Here is a 16230-nt window from a genome sequence, read left to right as displayed (position 1 = left end):
ATCGTCTACAGCCAAGCTCTGCGATACAACCGCATCTGCTCCAACCCCTCAGACAGAGACAAACACCTACAAGATCTCTGTCAAGCTTTCTTACAACTACAATACCCACCTGCAGAAGTAAAGAAACAGATTGATAGAGCCAGAAGAGTTCCCAGAAGTTACTTACTACAGGACAGGCCTAACAAAGAAAATAACAGAACGCCACTAGCGGTCACCTTCAGCCCCCAACTAAAACCCCTCCAACGCATTATTAAGGATCTACAACCTATCCTAAAGGATGACCCAACACTCTCACAAGTCTTGGGAGACAGGCCAGTCCTTGCCTACAGACAGCCCCGCAACCTGAAGCAAATACTCACCAACAACCACATACCACACAACAGAACCACTAACCCAGGAACTTATCCTTGCAACAAAGCCCGTTGCCAATTGTGCCCACATATCTATTCAGGGGACACCATCACAGGGCCTAATAACATCAGCCACACTATCAGAGGCTCGTTCACCTGCACATCCACCAATGTGATATATGCCATCATGTGCCAGCAATGCCCCTCTGCCATGTACATTGGTCAAACTGGACAGTCTCTACGTAAAAGAATAAATGGACACAAATCAGATGTCAAGAATTATAACATTCAGAAACCAGTCGGAGAACACTTCAATCTCTCTGGTCACGCAATCACAGACATGAAGGTCGTTATCTTAAAACAAAAAAACTTCAAATCCAGACTCCAGCGAGAAACTGCTGAATTGGAATTCATTTGCAAATTGGATACTATTAATTTAGGCTTAAATAGAGACTGGGAGTGGCTAAGTCATTATGCAAGGTAGCCTGTTTCCTCTTGTTTTTTCCTACCCCCTCCCCCCCCGATGTTCTGGTTTAACTTGGATTTAAACTTGGAGAGTGGTCAGTTTAGATGAGCTATTACCAGCAGGAGAGTGAGTTTGTGTGTGTATGGGGGTGGGGGGATGTGAGAAAACCTGGATCTATGCAGGAAATAGCCCGACTTGATTATGTAAAGAGTTGTCACTTTGGATGGGCTAGCACCAGCAGGAGAGTGAATTTGTGTGGGGGGGTGGAGGGTGAGAAAACCTGGATTTGTGCTGGAAATGGCCCACCTGTTGATCACTTTAGATAAGCTATTACCAGCAGGACAGTGGGGTGGGAGGAGGTATTGTTTCATATTCTCTGTGTGTATATAAAGTCTGCTGCAGTTTCCACGGTAAACATCTGATGAAGTGAGCTGTAGCTCACAAAAGCTCATGCTCAAATAAATTGGTTAGTCTCTAAGGTGCCACAAGTACTCCTTTTCTTTTTGCGAATACAGACTAACACGGCTGTTCCTCTGAAAACTGAATATTATAGTGCCATTGGTTGCCACATTCCTGATTCAGTGACAAATGAAGCATTTACTACCCCAACAGCAACTGAGTCACAGAAACTTAATGAAATACTATCATGTACCATAAGTGAAGAGTGAAGTACAACATACTCCTAGACATAGTAACATGGCTAATGTCAACTTTTGTACATGCTGTATAATACAGCATGTGAAAAGCTGTGTAAAACAGGCTTCTGTTGTGAAACATTCCAGGTCATTTTACCAGTAAGTCATCATGCACAAATGTTTTGTCTTTAAGACTCAGTATTTCAATCTCAGTTCTATTCCTTAACCCACACAATAACCATAATAAAAAATGTTGACCATTTCTACTTTAATGCTGTCAAAATACAGTTCTCAAGTGTCTTCTTTATTGTAGCAAGATGTTATCAGAGATTATCTCCCATGGCATTTGTTTGCAGTTCCACTAGATTCTCAATAGTTCATAGTAAAATATCTTTGTACAAGAATTCTTAAGTTGTTTTTTTAAATGCAAGAACACAGTCGTTTTCATAAGGGACTGGCAATGGGAGACAAACCCTCATCACGCAACACACATAGAATCCTAGAAGCATTTGACTGAAAGGGACCTCAAAAAGTCATCTAGTCCAGTCCCCTGCACTCAAGTCAGGACTACATAATAACTAGACCATTCCTGACAGGTGTTTGTCTAACCCGGGGTGGGTAAACTACGACTTGCAGGCCGGATCCAGACCGTCAGCAGTTTTAATCTCAAGTTCTTGCTGGGGAGTGGGGTCTGGGGCTTGCCCCACTCCAGTTCTCTGGGACTTGCCCCACTCCAGTGCTCCAGCCGGGGAGCAGGATCAGGACTGCTCCACGCGGCTCCCGGAAGCAGCAGCATGTCCCCCCTCCGGCTCCTACGCATAGGGGTAGCTCTGCACACTACCCTCACCCCAAGCACCACCCCCGCAGCTCCCATTGGCCAGGAACCGCAGCCAATGGGAGCTGCAACGGTGCAGTCTGCAGACAGGGCAGCATGCAGAACCGCCTGGCCACGCCGCCGTGTAGGACCCGGAGAAGGGACATGCCGCTGCTTTCAGGAGTCGCTTAAGGTAAGCACCGCCCAGAGCCTGCACCTGAGCCTCCCCCCGTGCCCCAGGCCTGATTCCCCTCCTGCCCTCTGAACTCCTTGATCCCAGCCCAGAGCTCCCTCTTGCACCCCAAACCCCTCATCCCTAGCCCCACCCCAGTACCCACACCCCCAGCCAGACCCTGCACCCCTTCCCGCACCCCAATCCCCTGCCCCAGCCCTGATTCCCCTTGGTCCCAGCCCAGAGCATCCTCCTACACCCCAAACTCCTCATCCCCAGTCCCACCCCAGAGTCCACACCCCAATTCCCTGCCCAGAGCCCCCTCCCACACCACAACCCCAATTTTGTGAGCATTCATGGCCTGCCATACAATATCTATCCCCAGATATGGCCCTTGGCCCAAAAAGTTTGTCCACCCCTGGACTAGCCTGTTCTTAAAAACCTCTAATGATGGAGATTCCACATCCTCCCTAGGCAATTTATTCCAGTGCTTAACTACCCTAACACTCAGGAATTTTTTCCTACTGTCCAACCTAAACCGCCCTGGCTGTAATTTAAACCTGTTGCTTCTTGTCCTATCCTCAGAGATTAAGGAGAACAATTTTCACCCTCCTCCTTGTAACAACTTTTTACATAGCTGAAAACGGTTACATTCCTCCTCAGTCTTCTCCACAATAAACAAACCAATTTTTTTTCAGTCTTTCCTCATAGGTTGTTTTCTAGACCTTTAATCATTTTTGTGCTCTCCTCTTGACCTTCTCTAATTTATCCACATCTTTCCTGAAATGTGGTGCCAGGGCCTGGATGCAATACTCCAGTTGAGGAGTTATCAGCACAGATATACTATATAATTTTTATGCATATGGTAAAGAATATTACTTCACAATTGTCAAGACCAAAAGCAGACTGTGAAGAACTTCAAAAAGATCTCACAAAACTAAGTGATTGGGCAACAAAATAGCAAATGAAATTTAATGTGGATAAATGTAAAGTAATGCACATTGGAAAAAATAACACCAACTATACATACAATATGATGGGGGCTAATTTAGCTTCAACTGATCAGGAGAAAGATCTTGGAGTCATCGTGGATAGTTCTCTAAAGACGTCCACGCAGTGTGCAGTGGCAGTCAAAAAAGCAAACGGGATGTTAGGAATCATTAAAAAAGGAATAGAGAATAAGACGGAAAATATCTTATTGCCCCTGTATAAATCCATGGTACGCCCACATCTTGAATACTGCGTACAGATGTGGTCCCCTCATCTCACAAAAGATATACTGGCATCAGAAAAGAGCAACTAAAATGATTAGTGGCTTGGAATGGGTCCCATATGAGGAGAGATTAAAGGACTTTTCAGCTTGGAAAAGAAGAGACTAAGTGGGGGATATGATAGAGGTATATAAAAATCATGAGTGATGTGGAGAAAGTGAGTAAGGAAAAGTTATTTACTTGTTCCCATAATATAAAACTAGGGGCCACCAAATGAAATTAATGGGCAGTAGGCTTAAAACAAATAAAAGGAAGTTCTTCACTCAGCGCACAGTCAACCTGTGGAACTCCTTGCCTGAGGAGGTTGTGAAGGCTAGGACTATAACAGGGTTTAAAAGAGAACTGGATAAATTCCTGGAGGTTAAGTCCATTAATGGCTATTAACCAGAATGGGTAAGGAATGGTGTCCCTAGCCTCTGTTTGTCAAAAGGTGGAGATGGATGGCAGGAGAGAGATCACTTAATCATTACCTGTTAGGTTCACTCCCTCTGGGACACCTGGCATTGGCCACTGTTGGTAGACAGGATACTGGGCTGGATGGATCTTTGGTCTGACCCAGTATGGCCATTCTTATGTTCTTATGTCACTTTTAGTAGATTTAAAATAGTTTCTTGTGAATGTTTGGTTTTTTTTAAATACCTAAACGTACTGCTCACTAAAAGAATCAGATTGGACAATCTGGAAACCATAAATTTATCCACAGAACAGATATAATATAGATAGCACTGCAAGCTTACCATATGTAAGATTCAATAAGGAACTGGATGAATCACTTCTTCAGATGAGTGTAATTCAAGTCTGCTGCATGTGCACTAAATCTTTCAACCCAAAAAAATCAAATAGTCAAGTTGTAACAGTTATCTGCCCACTAGAAACTGGATTCTAATCATTAACTCACTTCATACAGACAACCAAATAATCCACCATATAGTGATAACTTTTCAAATTCACCCAGGCTGGTAGTAGCACATATTGGTGACCTAGCAGTGAATGGCTCAAAAACGTATCAGTCCCTTGACCCATTCACACCCTTTCTTCAACAGTATATTTTCTGCAAAAACTGTTCTTTTTATTAAGTTTCATTAGGTCACTCTATACAAGTTAGACAAAAGAAAGCAATTCCATTACTACTTATACAAACTAAACCTGATGGGGAATTTAGTGTTTACTCAAAATACCAAGGAGTGAAACAAATCACCGACATGCTATAAAAAAACACTTTGGTATTTGCTTTAAGTGGAGAACTCTATAGCTAAAATTAAGGGATTCTGCTCTTCATGTTCTCATTTATTTTACTGACAAAGCAAAAACATATAATGAAGTCAGATTTAAGTCTCATGAAACCTCTAGGAGAGATACAGAGATGGCATGGGTTCAGCTGTCAACAGTATACCAGCGACACTCATCTAAACATCTCCAGGACTGAAATGTCAAAATGCTTACGAGAAATCAGATCTTGGATGTGGAGCAAGCGGGCTCATGATGAACCCAGACAAGACTGCAATGATGCTCGTCAGAAAGGAGAAACGTTCTGAAGAACTGGCCAAAAATGTTGTCTCCATCCTCTTTGAAGTCATACCGTCTCCATTTGTCAAAGTGGTGCAAAGCCTTAAAGTATTGTGTAACTGAGAAGTCACAATGTCTTTTTTCACCTCCAACTTGTTAGAAAACTCCATTCCTTCTTCCTGGATTAGGACCTGGCCACTGCAATCTATGGCCTGGTCTACACTAACAAGGTAAATCAATGTAAGTTATGCTAGTTAAGTTACATAAGATACTTAAGTCGTCGTAACTTAGATCAACTTACAGCAGTGTCTACACCGTGCGCTGTTGATGGGAGATGCTCTCCCATCAACTTATCGCATGTTCACCAGACCCACTAAATCGATGCCTGTTACACTGATTGCAGCAGCACTGATTTAGCTGGTAGTGAAGACAAGCCCTATGCCGGAGTCACTTTCAGATATAGTTGCAGTAATCATGCCTGGAACTGAATGAGACAACATTACACAGGCTCCAACTGGTACAGAATGCTACTGCTTGCCTTCTCTGTGGCTTAGGCCACCATAAGTATATCACACTCACAATCAAGACCTTCCATTGGCTCCCAATGACAGTTTAAACTTTAGTCCTAATTTTCAAAACAATTAATCAAGCCCCAGTTGCATTAAAGATAGAATTTGAATCTATGAACCACTGCAACAGCTGCACCCCTCTGGGACAATACAGACCACAATGCCCAGTACGAGGCATGTGAGAACCAGGGATAAAGCATTTTTGGTCTATGGAACAAACTTCCCCTATCTTCTTTGGAAATCAGAAAGTGACCATCTTTAGGAAATTATTCAAAGAGGAAGGTTTTGCAGGACACTCAAAAAATTGACACCCCTTCTACCCAATAAACTTCTACCAAACACATACACACACACACACCAGAATAATGCAAGCAGAGTTCTTACCCCCGAAGACGTAGTAGTGCCAGAGACTCCATGAAACCCACTAAGGGCTTTAGTACTGCTACTGATTTTACATGGCAGGCAGGCAGGCAGATACTACGGTGATGGGCAGCACAATAAACAGGATTAAAAGGATACCATCAAATTAATATCAGTCAATTTTAAAACAAATTAAAATAGTTTCAGGTATTACCTCCACCTAAACCACCCTGACAGTGTTTGTGTTTCAAAGTGTATTTATTTTTGCTCGTTGTTATGTCAGATTCGCACCAACCAGGCAAATATAACTGTTATCTACCCTTTCATAACTGTTGTTCTTCGAGATGTGTTGTATATGTCCATTCCACTGTAGGTGTGCGCACGTCTTGTGCACAGCTGTCAGAGAACATTATCCCCTCTCAGCTGTATCAGCTGGGGCGGCTCAAGCACTCCCTGTTGCTGTGCACCACTATGTGCCAGTATAAGGCAACAGAGCTGTCCCTAACCCTCCTCAGTTCCTTCTTATTGGATAGACTCCAATAGAAAAGAGAAGGCAAGTAGGTTGTGGAATGAACATGTGCAATACATCAAGACAGACAACAGTTATGGGAAGGGAAGTAACCAATTTTTCTTCAAGTGATTGCATATGTCCATTCCTCTGTAGGTGACTCAAGAGCAGATTAATGTGGAGGTGGGCTCTGAGTCTACCTGAACAGCAACTGTAGAACCACCCGCCCAAAACTGTCATTGTTCCTGAACTGATGGGATATGGCATACTGAGCAGCAAATGTGTGAACTGATGACCAGGTTGCTGCTTTGCAAACGTCTCCAATAGGTACTTGCACATGGAAAACTGCTGAAGCTGCTTGTGGTGTAGTTAAATGAGGCAACAGTTTAGAAAGTGGCATGACATTAGCTAACTAGTAGCACAAATAAATGCAAGAGAAAATCCAAAAGGAAATCGTCAGAATGGAAACCATTTTATCTTTCACACAGTCTGCAATTGCGACAAATAACTGTGTTGAAGATCTAAAGAGTCTGGCGTGGCCAAGCAGAAGGCTGAAACTCTCCTCATAGCCAACAAATGAAGCTTCTGCTCATCTGTAGCAAAAGAGGCTTCGGAAAAAATGGCAAATAAATTGCCTGCTTAATGTGGATATTGGAAACCACCTTTGACAAGAATGTTGGGTGAGGGTGGAGGTAAACTGTATCCTTATAGAAAACTATAAAAGAAGGTTCTGAAACCAAGTCTCTCAACTCACCCACTCTCCTTGCTCAGGTTACCACTATCAGAAACACCATTTTTCATAGAGAGGTGGAGTAGGGAGCAAGTTGCAAGAGGTTCAAAGCGAAGACCCACTAAATTTTGTTAACATGATGTTGAGATCCCATGCGGAATTAGGTTCTTGCACCTGAGGGAATAGTCTACCCAACCCTTTTAGAAATCTGACAGTTATGGGGTTAGAAAAGAGTGATCTATTAACCATTGGCAGGTAGAATGCTGAAATTGCTGCCACATAGACTTTAATGGAACAGTCAGGCCTTGATGTTTTACATGCAAAAGATAATCCAAAACATGGTTAATGGAAGCCTGCACTGGAGAAAGACTTTTCTGATGAAATCAGACCAAAAAAATGTTTCTATTTGGCCAGATCAGTATCTCTAGTTAGAGACTTTCTGCTATTCAGAAGCACCTCCAGAATGTCTTTCAAGCAAGCCATTTCCACAGGTGCTAACCATGAAGCATCCACAGTGTCAAGTGGAGGGCCTGTACGTTGGGATGGAGCAGACGGCCAGGGTCCTGAGGAATCATGTCTGAAACAATAGGCGAGGTAGAAAAGGTCTGACTAACACCACTAACAGGGTCAAGAACCAATATTGCCAAGGCCACACTGGTGCTATTAGTATGAGGCAAGCACGATCTTGCTTGGCCTTGAACAGGACTCTGGATAGTAATGGTATTCGGGGGGGGGGGGGGGGAGGGAAGGGGGGAAAGACGTACAGCAGGGAATTTGTCCATGATAGCAAGAAAGCATCCATCAAAGACCCTAGGCTGTGACCCCTCGGAAACAGAACTGATGGCACTTTCTATTGGCCTTTGTGGCAAACAGGTCCACTCGGGGAGTTCCCCATAGCTGGAAGAGGTACCTGGCCACATCCAGAGAGACCATTTGTGGTGACTGGACAATGTTTTCTGCTTTCCTGAGAGGCAAGCAGCTTTGACATTCATGGAGCTGGTTATGCAGAACTCCTAAAGTGGAACTCCCTCCTGGCACAGTTGGGCGAAACACACTCCTCCCTGTCTGTTTACATAAAACAACCGCTGTGCTGTCTGTGATGGGTTAGGTTTGATGTGCTGAGACTACCTCTGAGCCCATTTTCTCTGCCAGTTTGGGCCTCCAGAACCCTGCCTTGTTGAGCCAGACACACCAGTCTGCTCCAACACAGGGTCTGAACCACACGCCCCAAAGATGTAGACTTCACTGAAAACAGCTTAAGAAGCACTCCTGTCTTTAGCACCCAGACACCCAGCTCCCAATACGATCCAAACCCCAAATAAATCTGTTTTACTCTGTATAAAGCTTATACAGGGTAAACTCATAAATTGTCTGACCTCTATAACACAGATAGCTGTGCATCTTTCTGTTTGCTCCCCCAGGTATTAGTCACTAACTCTGAGTTCAATATTGAGCAAAAGTGATTTTAATAAATATAAAAAGTAGGATTTAAGTGGTTCCAAGTAATAACAGACAGAACAAAGTAAGCTACCAAGCAAAACAAAACACGCAAGTCTAAGGCTAATACATTAATAAACTGATTACAGATAAAATCTCCCCCTCCGAGATGTTCCAAAAACCTTCTTTCACAGACTAGACTCCTTTCTAGCCTGGCCTAATCCTTTCCCAGGTACAGTCCTTGTTCCAGCGCAGGTGGTAGCTAGGGGATTTCTCATGACTGCAGCCCCCTGTGTTCTGTTCCACCCCCTTATATAGCTTTGGCACAAGGCAGGAATCTTGTCTCTCTGGGTCGCCACCCCTCCTTCTAAATGGAAAAGCACCAGGTTCTAAGATGAATTCCAGTACCAGGTGACAGGAAGCCTTGCAAGTAAACAGAGCCATTTACAACCAATTGTTCGAGTTGATGGGAGCCATCAAGATTCCAAACCCACCATTAATAATAAGCTTTGCATAATTACAATAGGACCTCAGAGTTATATTTCATATTTCTAGTTTCAGATACAAGAATGATACATTTATACAAATAGGATGACCACACTCAGTAGATTATAAGAGTTGTAATGATACCTTACAAGAGACCTTTTGCATGAAGCATATTCCAGTTACATTATATTCACATTCATCAGCATATTTTTTATAAAATCATACGGAGTGCAGTGTCAGACTGTCCATTAATGCTGGTAGATTTTTTTCCCTAGAATGTGGGGGTGGAAGAGCAAGCTATACAGATAGTATGTAGTTCCCTGACATTTATGAATGAGTCTTCAAATCCAGAGAGGACCATAACCCTTGACTTTGCAGGGTTCTAACGTGTGTCCCCTAACCCAGGGACAAGGCATCCATAACCAACGTGAACATTGGTTGAGGAGAAGCGAAGAAAAGAACTCTTGTACATATGTTCTTAGGCTTTGTCCACCAGACCAGAGGGGACAAAAGTTACCTCTGGAATAAAAATCACTCTGTCCAGCCAATGTCAACATGGGACATACACTAGCTGTCCCTGAAGCCCCCAAAGACATAGTCTGGCATACTGTACTACATAAGTACATGCTGCCATGTGCCCCAGAAGTCTGAGGCAAGTGTGTACTGTGGTAATGGGATGTGCTTTTAAATCCAACAGCAGGTTTCAGAGCTTTTGTAACCTTGTCAGGGCAGAAATGCTGTTTTTTATAGCATCTAGGAGTGCTCTGATACACACTATTCTTTTCACAGGTTTTAGAATTGATTTGTCCAGGAGTAAAAGCCCCAGTGCATTGAAAGTGGATTGAATGATGTCCACGTTGGACAGTACTTGAGACTGGCCTCTCACTAACCAGCCACCTAGGTAAGGTAACACATGGATTCTCAATCTCTTCATATATGCAGCTACCAGCCCCATGCACTTCGTGAAAATGCAAGGGACTGCTGATAGTACTTCCATTTGGCCTATGAATTAACAGTGTGTTCCATTCACTATGAACCTAAGAAAGTTGCAGTGGTGTGGACAGTTCACTATATGGAAATAAGTGTCCTTTAAGTCAAAAACAGCATACCAGTCACTCTGTTCCAGTGAAGTAACGATGGAAGCTAGGGTGACCATGCAGAACTTTATTTTTTTCAGGTCCTTGTTTAACTCTTAGATCTAAAATAGGTCCAAGACTGCCTTTTGCTTTGGGAATAAGGAAACAGCGGGAATAAAAACCTCTCCCCCGAGGTACAGAGGAACCTCCTCTATGGCTCCCGCTAGAAGAAGAGCTGGATATCCCAAAGAACGGTCTTGTAAGAGTGGTTCCTGGAGATGGAAGGGGAAGGAGGGAGGGTAGGAGGGAAAGAAACAAACTGAAGAGACTATCCCAGATCCGTGCTTAGGACCTAGAAATCTGATGTGATGTGAGTCCAAGCACAAAGGAGGTGGGATAGACGATTAGCACAGATATGGGTAGGAACAGATTGGTCTATAGGTACTGGTATGTAGTTCTCAACAAACCCATCAAAATGCATGTTTAGACTAAACTGCTGGTCAAGAGGAATGTCCTACTGAAGATGAAGGGGCCACTGGTCACCTTCTGTAGTTCCTGCCCCTTTTTCTCAGCAGGTCTTGGGGCTGAGGAATAATGCTCTGAAACCTGAGAAACTGCTGGAACCAGAAATGCTTCCTCTATCACTGGTGTTCAGATTCCAAGTGACTTCAGCATTGCCCAAGAATCTTTCAGACTATGCAGCCTATCATCCCTCTTTTCTGAAAAGAGGGACAGGCCCTCAACTGGCAAATCCTAGATAGTCTGCTGTACCTCAGGAGGGAGACCAGGAGACTCCAGCCACAAACACCTCCTCACAGATATGGCAGATACCACGGAGGCCTCTGCAGATGCTAAAGCATCCAGTAGCTTGTGGGATTTCTCATGGACCTCTTTCACTTGAATTTCTAAAACTGAGGCCACCCTCTTAAGCAGTTCCAGATGAGCCCTGTAATCCTCTGGTGGCAGAGGATCACTCACCATCTCTACAGCCTCATCAGTAGTAGGGCATTGAGACAATGACTGTCTGCCTCTTGAGGTGGACGAGCTGTCTGAACAACTTCCTGTTGCTCAGTCCCAGGTATTGGAGAACTTTGCGTGTGGTGCCAATGATCTCGCTGTACCCTTGAGGAAGTCAATGTAGATGGGCAAGGACTTGTCCTAGCAGAGGGAGAGACACCCCATGGAGTCCAGAAAGGTAATTGGTGTGGTGGGCCCCATATTTGCACAGGCCATTACCCTTTGCGATGTGCCCACTGCCGGGACAGCTGTGATATTCATGGATCCCATGACTCTGTCTGGTATGGGACACAAAAGACCCCACTTCCAAATCGGGCTCTGAGTCCTGCAATAACAGTGGAGCAGACCCCATGTGGACAGAAGACAGGTAAGCCAAACCCAGAGATGGTGGTATACTGCCTCTATAATAAATCCATGGTATGCCCACATCTTGAATACCACATGCAGATGTGGTTGCCCCATCTCAAACAAGATATATTGGAATAGGTTCAGAAAAGGGCAACAAAAATGATTAGCAAAAAGAAAAGGAGTACTTGTGGCACCTTAGAGACTAACCAATTTATTTGAGCATGAGCTTTCGTGAGCTACAGCTCACTTCATCAGATGAAGTGAGCTGTAGCTCACGAAAGCTCATGCTCAAATAAATTGGTTAGTCTCTAAGGTGCCACAAGTACTCCTTTTCTTTTTGCGAATACAGACTAACACGGCTGTTCCTCTGAAAAATGATTAGGGGTATGGAACAGCTTCTGTATGAGGAGAGATTACGAAGACTTGGACTTTTTAGCTGGGAAGAGAGATGACTAAGGGAGGATATGACAGAGGTCTATAAAATCATAACTGGTGTGGAGAAGGAGTAAATAAGGAAGTGTTATTTACTCCTCATAACACAAGAACTAGGGGTCACCAAATGAAATTAATAGGCAGCAGGTTTAAAACAATCAAAAGGAAGTATTTTTTCCATACTAACGCACTGTCAACCTGTGGAACTCCTTGCCAGAGGATGTTGTGAAGGCCAAGACTATAACAGTATTCAAAAAAGAACCTGGAGGATAAGTTCCTGGAGGATAGGTCCATCAATGGCTATTAGCCAGGATAGGCAGGGATGGTGTCCCTAGCCTCTGTTTGCCAGAAGCTGGGAATGAGCAACAGGGGATGGATCCTTTGGTGATTACCTGTTCTGTTCATTCCCTCTGGGGCACCTGGCATTGGCCACTGTCGGAAGACAGAATACGGGGCTAAATGGACCTTTGGTCTGACCCCGTATGGCCGTTCTTATGTTCTTAACTTCAGGGTCAGTCTCGTTGGACTTGGCACAGATTCCAGAATCCATGAACGCTCCCTTTGTAGCGGAAAAGTGCTCTGCTGAACTCTTCCCCTCAGACTCCCTGCCAGAGTTCTTGCTACTATCTGGTCCAGTAAGATCTTTGGTACTGAGGCAAGGTAATATGTCCTTGGTAGATCTGTCTCTCTTTTTTAGTACCAAAGACAGAATGCAGTGCCCAAATTGCAGGAGGTACACTCTGCACTAATGATGCCAAACTCAGAGCACAGTCTGAACCTGAAAGCAGTGTTGCAGAGCAAAATGCCACCTCCATAAAAAGACACTTAAGTTTCACTACTTTTTTTTTTTTTTTTTTGGTAAGAGCAAGGCTTAAACCTTCTACAAATGTGATACTTGTCACTGATGTGGGACTCCAGCAAACATTTTAGGCAGCTGGGATGTGGGTCACTGACTAGCATCAATCTGGCACATGACCAGCAGGACTCAAACCCCGGAGAGTGAGGCACAGCTCCAGTACCAGCCCAGAGAAGCAAATTCAGTCCAAAAGGAATCTAAAAACTAAAACATAACACTAACTATACACTAAATCTAACTAAAAACTAAATGAGATAGACTATATGCAAAGAATGAGGGCAATAAACTAGTGATAGCAAGACTGGAAGCACTCAAACAACTGTCACTAGTGGTAAGAAGAAATCAAAGGAGGTCAGGGGTAGCTCCTCCCTCTTATACTGGCACGCAATGGCATGCGACAGAGGGCTCTCAAGCCACGCCCAACAGGTACTGCCGTGGGAAAAAGTTTTCTAACAACTGCGCACATACCTACAGTGGAATGGACCTGTGCAAACCACTCAAAGAAGAATGTTTAGTTACATATGGTAAAAACAACAGTAGAAAATCTTTAACAAAACTAGATTATTTTTTGAATCACTGACTATTTTGGTAGCAGAAGTTCAGCTCCTCCAGAGACAGCAACAGAGGGAGCAATGTACAGACTGGTCACCAAAATTTTAACTATTATACTGTCTAAACATGTTCAGATCAGATCTGACACAGTGGTAAAACACTGGTGGGCTGCCTAAGATTTATCTGCATTAGCACTCTTACCTCCAAATATACTGCTATCAGTATTCCCATTTTACAGAGAGGGATACTACTTACATGTCTCATAAGGGTGTAGCGAGAATTAATATTTGTAAAGTTTTCTGACCATGATGAATGTTATATAAATGACTTTATTACCACCAGTTTAGAGCTTGTGTATAGGTTTATTAACTAGGCTGGCCATTGCTGTATTTCTAATCTGAAACAAACCAGTGTTCAGTCTAGTCCACTAGTTTAATAGGAGCCAAATGTAGATATGTTCCATTTTTACAAAGCCTTCTATCCAAGGATCCAAATCATTTTATAAATATTAATGTTAGGCCTAACCCTCAGATGTAGCCAAATATGAGAATTCTAAAGAAGACATAACATCCAGACTCACTCCAGCCCCCCCAAAATGTAAACCTAACTAGACAATAATATAGATTGGATATAATGTCTTCCTTACTGCAGCTAAATGAATTATGTATGTCCTGATGCATAAGGACGGTCATCCCTTTTAATTTTGTCTTCTGTACAACTGTTTTAACATTAGACAAATTAAAACATAACACAAAGCAATAGTCCAATATAATAAGCACAACTGACCGATTTTGTACAAGACACTAGTTCAGAGTTGTACAAATACTGTGTTCCTATGTACACTATTGATGCTCCTTGGGAAATGGATACCATTATACATTCTGTTCTGTACAGGTTCTTGTACTGAACTCAGCACTGCAATATCCAAGGTCCAGATCCACAAAGCAACTTAGGCACCACTGCAATTAACCAAACCCCTATACGGCTGCCTCAACTCACTCAGTGCCTACATTTTCCCTGTAAAAATTCCTAAATCTAAAAGTTTCTGCTGCCTCACACTAAGTGTCTGGAGACCTAAACCCCAGCACAATCCTCAAACCAAAGACAGACAGGCACACCTCCATGTCTCTTGCCTGCAGGGTCCTGATCCGATCACACCTTCAAAATCAGGACCTATTCAAATTTCACTCAGAGGAAGAGGAGGGAGTGGAACTGGTGCTCCCCTTTATAAACTTTTAGCCCAGTAATTGGAGCACTCACTCAGATTCAATTCCCACCCACTCCCACCTCAGAAGTCTCCCATTTCTCAGGAGAGTGCCTTAGCCAATGGGCAACTGGATAGTCTCATGTGGGTCTCCCTAACTCTCTCTTACTGACGCTGTTCTGCTTTGTGTAAGGGTCACTGGAGTCAGGGGACTGACTGTTGCAACACTCAAGTCCCTCTGTGGGTTGGGGTTCACATGCCTACATAGACAGCAATGAACAGCTGACGAACAGTTAATTGAGTCCTAGGGTATGTCTACACTACAAAATTAGGTCGAATTTATACAAGTTGATTTTTTAGAAAGCGATTTTATACAGTCGATTGTGTGTGTCCCCACACTAATGCACTAAGCACATTAAGTCGGCGGAGTGCATCCACAGTACCGAGGCTAGCGTCAACTTTCAGAGCATTGTACTGTGGGTAACTATTCCACAGTTCCCACAGTCTCCGCCGCCCATTGGAATTCTGGGTTAAGCTCCCAATGCCTGATGGGGCAAAAACATTGTCACAGGTGGTTTTGGGTACATGTCGTCAGTCACCCCGCCCTCTGAGAAAGCAACGGCAGACAATTGTTTTGCACCTTTTTTCCATGTGGGCACCACACTGCTTTCAGCAGCTCGTGCAGTAAGTCTGCAAACTATCATCGTCATCCACCGCTTCCGCTGCAACTCTGCTCTCCTGCTGCTATGAATCCACCTTGCAGGTCCTCTATATGACTGTTATCATTCACTGCTTCCGCTGGCACTCTGCTCTCCTGGTGGTCTTGCAGGGCCACTTCCACTACAACTTTGCTCGGCTGCTCTTGTCTTGCTGTACCATGGCAAGTGTGCAGCCCGTTCAGCTGTTGTGTCCTGGCAGCAGACGGTGCAGGAGGTCTGCAAAACTGGTCATCCAACCACTGCTTCCCCTGCAACTCTTTCCTGCAGACGCCATACCATGGCAAGCACGGAGCCCGCTCAGATCACTGCAGCGGTTATGAGCATTGTAAACACCTCGCATATTATTATGCGGTATATGCAGAACCAGAACCTGCAAAAGGAGGCGACGGCAGTGCGGTGACGATAGTGAGGAGGCCATGGACACAGACGTTCCTAGAACCATGGCATGTGATGATTGGAACATCATGGTGGCATTGGGCCACGTTCATGCAGTGGAACGTGAATTCTGGGCCTGGGAAACAAGCACAGACTGGTGGGACCACATAGTGTTGCAGGTCTGGGACGATTCCCAGTGGCTGTGAAACTTTCACATGTGTAAGGGCACTTTGCGACTTGCTTTCCCCTGCCCTGAAGCGCAAGAATGCCAAGATGAGAGCAGGCCTCACAGTTCACAAGTGAGTGACGATAGCCCTCTGGAAGCTTGCAATGCCAGACAGCTACCA

General features: G+C 44.1%; 1 protein-coding gene across 1 annotated transcript in view; it reads right to left on the bottom strand.

Moving 5' to 3' along the window:
- SLC16A10 (solute carrier family 16 member 10) overlaps window positions 1-16230 on the bottom strand; it is a 170196-nt gene that overhangs the window by 136629 nt on the left and 17337 nt on the right. The gene's annotated exons all lie outside the window — the stretch shown is intronic.

Source organism: Caretta caretta, chromosome 3 (assembly GCF_965140235.1).
Source record: "Caretta caretta isolate rCarCar2 chromosome 3, rCarCar1.hap1, whole genome shotgun sequence".
Taxonomy (NCBI): Eukaryota; Metazoa; Chordata; order Testudines; family Cheloniidae; genus Caretta; species Caretta caretta.
This window is presented reverse-complemented; position numbering and strand designations above follow the sequence as displayed.